Source organism: Lithobates pipiens, unplaced genomic scaffold, assembly GCF_037356315.1.
Source record: "Lithobates pipiens isolate NorthernLeopardFrog02 unplaced genomic scaffold, aLitPip1_a1.2 Scaffold_13, whole genome shotgun sequence".
NCBI lineage: Eukaryota > Metazoa > Chordata > Amphibia > Anura > Ranidae > Lithobates > Lithobates pipiens.
The window spans coordinates 525,670,545-525,676,207 of record NW_027507718.1 but is presented as its reverse complement, the minus strand read 5'-3'; the positions used below and the strand labels follow the sequence as shown (position 1 = coordinate 525,676,207).

At 45.4% G+C, this 5,663-nt stretch overlaps 1 pseudogene; it reads left to right on the top strand.

Moving 5' to 3' along the window:
- Positions 1 to 590: 590 nt before the first annotated feature.
- Positions 591 to 2,445, top strand: LOC143976216 (proteinase-activated receptor 1 pseudogene; annotated as a pseudogene).
- Positions 2,446 to 5,663: the final 3,218 nt, after the last annotated feature.

Genomic DNA, 5,663 nt, shown 5'->3' with positions numbered 1-5,663 from the left:
GTAGCGTGCTCGGACAAGGGTCTGTTGTGGACTTGGGGGGGACCCCCACGCCGATTTAAGTCCATTCCAGGCGGCGGGGCCAGCGACGTCTCCTTCGCGGGCCCCGCCTACCTGGAGACGTGCTCGAAATGAGCGGACTTTCCTCCGCGTGTGTGGGCGAGTCCGTTCATTTCAAAAGTAGGGCGGATTGTATGGCGAACTTAGTCCGCCGTATTAGTCCGCTCAAAAAGTGCCGTGTGTGGGCAAGTCCGTTCATTCAAAAGTTGAACGGACTGTCTGTCGGATTGTCTGACGAACTTAGTTGGGCAGACAATCCGCCCGTGTGTACGCGGCCTAAGGGGACCTTTTCAATTAAGTCTAACCTCCACAAAGCATCCATATACAATTAATGACAATGTTGCAGATATGTGTGTTCTTACAATAGATAATGACTTGTATTGCCACTTGCCTCTAAATCCTGTATCTTAGCTATTCCAATTCTTTGTCACGTTTGAGATTTCCGCTGTGGATAAAAGGACAATATTCAGTCAATTTAGTAAAATTCTTGGTGTCTTTTTCTTCTTTTTTTTTTTAGATGCTAGAATTGATGATGAAAACAACTGGACCCCCGTGTCAGATGAAGTTGTACCTTATCTCCGCAGTTCCTGGTTGACCAAATTTACACCTTCGGTTTATATGGTTGTGTTCCTCCTATCGCTCCCATTGAACATAACAGCAATTATGATATTCGTGTTCAGAATTCGAGTGAAGACACCAGCAGTGGTATACATGTTGAACTTGGCTATGGCTGATGTTCTCTTAGGGATCTTGATGCCTTTGGATATAATTTACCGATTCTCAGGAAATAATTGGATGATTGGAGAAGGAATGTGCCGCTTTGTCACGGTTGCATTTTACTGCAACATGTACTGCTCCATCCTGCTCATGACCAGTATCAGCGTGGACCGGTTCCTGGCTGTGGTCTATCCCATGAAGTCCCTTTTATGGCGCACAGTGAGCAGAGCCTGGCATGTTTGTTTTTTCATCTGGATGGTTTCCATTGCCGGCACCGTGCCGCTTTTTAAAAGCAAACTAACTGTTCACATTGACCAACTAAATATCACAGTTTGCTACGACTTGCTAGGACATAACAACGTTGAGAGCTTTTACGTTCATTATTTCACTGCTTATATTTCAATTTTCTTTTTCTTGCCTTTTATTATTACAACTTTCTGTTACGCTGCAACCATCCATAGTCTGAGCTCACTGAAAATTGAAAGCACCTTTAAAAAGTCCAGATCCGTGTTTCTTTGCATCACGGTACTTTTTGAATTTATTATTTGCTTTGCCCCCACCAATATCATCTTTTTACTTTATTATCTGAACATCGATAAGCCATTTGGAGTGTATTTTGCCTACATAATCTCTATCACCATTAGTAGCATTAGCTGTTGTCTTGACCCTGTTATCTATTATTATGGGTCTTCAAAGTGTATAAAGTACATATTCAACTTGATGTGTTGTGGCAAAACCAAAGATGACTATAAGTAGACAGTTGACTCCTCAAGAACAACGGGTGAGGAGACCTCTGCCCATACTCTGTAGAGCTGGGACCTCATGCTGTTTCTTGTGCAGTACATCATGCCCAACGGACAAAATTGGGCAAACATTAGGATCTAGCTCTTTATGGACATCCTAAGGAATGACTCTGGTACTCTAGACATAAGCAAATTTAACATCCAATTAATGATAAAAATAGGACATTTCGATATAATTTGCTATTTCAGCAAAATGCATCCCCCCATTAACTGCGTTGGGAAAAGAAGGAGGTAGTGGTTGGAGCAGGTTTTAAAGTGGTTGTAAACCCTCCCCCACAACTTTGTCCAGGGCTGTCTTTAAGGCAGGGCAAAAGGGGTAGCTGCCCTGGGCCCTGTCATTGTTGTGGGGCCCAAAGCAGCTGCCCCATACTGGCCAACTATCCTGGTTTAAATTCCCTCATCCATCAATGTTTTAGTCCTGTGCTATGTCCCAATATCTCAGTGTGAAGTGCTGCTACTAATGCTGCCCAGCTCCGCCCTATTGTTGTGTACAGATGACTCACCTGCAGACCCTGCGTTTACATGTAAATTACCGGGATTCATATGCAAATAGTGGTGGAATTCATATGTAAATAGCGGCCGCCGGTGGCATTGATATGTATATCATGCCCCCGAGGTCATATCCACAGTAATTTCTAGCAACCAATCAACAAGCAGAAATCATGTGCTGTAACCTCTACCAACTAATCAGTGAGCCGTAATGTGTGCTGTAACCTCTACCAACTAATCAGTGAGCCGTAATGTGTGCTGTAACCTCTAGCAACCAGTCAGTGAGCGGTAATGATACACTGTAACCTCTGACAACCAATCGCAATAGCTGCCTGATCTGATTCAGTAAGAGACTAGCTGCCATTTGTTGTATGTCTCAGAGCAGGTGGAGAGCGAAACTTCATGGGGGGGGGGGGGGGCAAGAAAAGTTTTGCCCAGGGTCCAATCAATATTAAAGACAGCCCTGACTTTGTCCCTTGTAAATCAGCATAAAAAATCCTAATGAACACTGCTTGTAGATATCTCCTTACTTGCTTAGTATTGTTGTAATCCTTGTTGTTCTGTAGAATGAAGTCACTGAGCATGCCCAGATCTCCCCTGATTTAAGGCACACTCTCTATGTCTTATCTATCTGCTATCAGGACTTCCTACAGCACAACACTGAACTCTGCTAATCACTCAGAGATTCCTCCTACACACCATGTGACCATGTGACCTCACATACAGTCTAACCTTGGCCATTACTGCAGTCTTATCAGCTGAAGCTGATAAGTCTGTCAAAGGCAAACATTAGACATCGGCACAAGTAAATACTATGAAACAAACAAGTAAGCTATGAATAGGGAAGCAGGGTTGCCATAGAAATGTTGGATTGAGAAGGAGGCTTGGTTAACAGTACAGGAAGTGCTCAATGTAAGGGCGGAAATAGACTCCACCGTGGACTCAGAAAACAATACTTAAGATGGCGCTGACTAACTCCTGGAAACAAGATTTTTAAAGTTTCTTTAAACAGTAAGTAATATGCGATTTGGGCTGGATTACAGGGGCTATAGTCTGATAATGACTTATTATAATGGACTAAATGAAAATAAGCATCAGAGTGGGAGAGTTTACTTCCTCTTCAAGTGGCTACAGAAACGCCTTGCACTATTTTGGACCCAAATTCTGTCCCTCGTTAGCTGAGAACCTGACATTAGATATTGAGGAACAGAAATGGGTTTGACAAGGCAAGTATTTCTTTCTGCACGTACATGTAGTGCACTTTGAAAGAGAGATTAACATGGCTTTGTTTATTAACAAAGCCATTTGATGATCTCAACTTATTTTCAAGCTAATTTTGCCTGAGTAGTCCGCATATGTTTCCAGTTTTACACCTTTGTCCTCTACAGCTAACTGACTCATCCAAGTTCAGGCAGCCTGGGGCCTGATGATGCAGTATCTCTACCCCCCTCAGAGTTGAATTCCAGCAGCCTCCTGGGATGTGTGACCGAGGTTCCCAGGGAGAAATTGTCCTAGATACAACTTCCACAAGGCAAATACAATGATGGCAACGGTACGTACAGGGGTCACAGAGGTTGCCATTGCAACCCAGCCCCATGCTTCAGGGGGCCGTGTGGCCCTCCTGTACACCTGTATAGGAGGACAGGGGCGTGAAATCATGTAGAAGAACTTATCCTCCCATGTAATTTCTGAATGCCCGCTTCTCCTCCTATCCCTCCAGCAGAAATTTAGTGGCTGCAGTAGGGAAATGGAGGGCAACAGATTCTCTACATGCCGCTCCCACTGCCTCCCTTTCTCTGTCCTGCTGTCCTAGGCTTCTGTGTGCTTCCCTGGCAAGCCTTGCCCCCCCCCCCCCCACAGCACTGCTCTGTTTCCCCCTCCCAACAGCTGCTCCCACCGGGGGATCTTTGCGGATTGAGGGTGGGGAAAGGTAAATGTGTCATCTACCGGCCCCTCCCTTGTCTTAAACAATAGAGCCAGTGATAGGCACCGATCACTGACACTTTTTTTCTTATTTATTCATAGCTGAGGCATAGTCAACTGTGTTTACTATGCTTCAGTTAATGAATGAATGGGAATCTCAGTACAGCAATAAGTGTAGCAATTCCTGTCCATTCATTCTGCAGCTGAGGCTGCAGAGAAAGGGACTGATGAATCTGTCCTCAGTCCCTTACTCTGTTTAGACCCCTGATAATCACCAAAGCCCCCCCTCTCACCTAGAAAATATGGAAAAAAAATATAAAAAAGAAAATTGTAAAAAGAAAATAGTAAAAAAAATAAAAATAAACCAACAAACATAAAGAACTACTGACACTAGTGGCAGAACTAGCAGGGTCACAAAGGTTGCACTTGTGACTGGGCTCTGGCATTCCGCCACCCTGGAGGACCCCTGTATGGCAGAAAGGTGGCCCGCTGCGGGGCTGTAATACAGGGGCCCAATATGGGATGAACGCGGGTGTGAGATCCCTGTCTTCCTTGCTAACTCACAAAGAAAGACAGGCCAACCTCACACCATGCTGTCACTTACGTAATAATGCCACTTTCAGCTGTGCCCAGCACAGAGATTACCCAGCTTGCGGGACCACAATCTAGGTGCCAGCAGCCTGACAGCGATTGTTACTGGGCTAACTATGCAATTAACCCTTTAACTGCCGCCACCCCTTGTTTTAAAAGACCGAGCCGGGGGAGACTCGTAATTTTAGCATAAACGTCTGCAACACACACTGCCACCACAGACAGGTCTGCTCAGAGGCCTTACTCTACAACAGTAGTGCTCTTCATGACCTGCGTAGCCCAAATGTCCCTTATCCCGACCCAATACCACCTCAAGCCCTCTTATCAACCTTATAATAATGAGACCGCACCTTCTCTTTGGAGTAAACTGGCCACAACAGCCTTTATTAACACAACCAAAATTTTACTCACTCCAAAGATATGTATATAAATATATAAATATATATATATAACCATAACCAAAACATTTTAAACAACTTTACAAACTCCAGTCTGGTGATCTCTGATGGTGACCCACTTTAACTCAAACACCAACCTCACTGCGTTACCTTTCACATACCAGGCCTCCAGCTGTGACCGCTCAGAGACAACCAATTCCTGCAGTGAAAACATCCCAGTATTCTGTCCACCATTCAGGAATACACCGGAGGGGCCCATATTACCAATGAGCCCCCCACCCCTTTTAGATCACCTCCGTTTACCGCCACCATCAAAGACCACCAGAAGGATAACGCTGCAGCCCTCAAAAGGGCCGTTTTCCACTGTTGTGACAACCAGCCATCTGCCCCTGCAAGAAAAAACAAAACACCAGCCAGATACAAAATACCCTGCACAAAAAACAACCCCACAGTAGGGAGGGAGGGAGGGTGGGAAAGCTGCCTCCTCCAATGAGTTCCCCATGTGCACTGGCACCCGCTCTAGCTCCGCCCCCTTTTTATAGCACTCCTCCCCTTGTTCTGCACTCGCTTACCAATCCCTCTTCAGTATTCCTGGTTCCTAGGCACCAGGTCATGCCCGCGCCTCCATTACCCCTCCCCTTGGGGCGGATCATTACGGGGCTCCCTAGAGGCAGGTTCATTTATA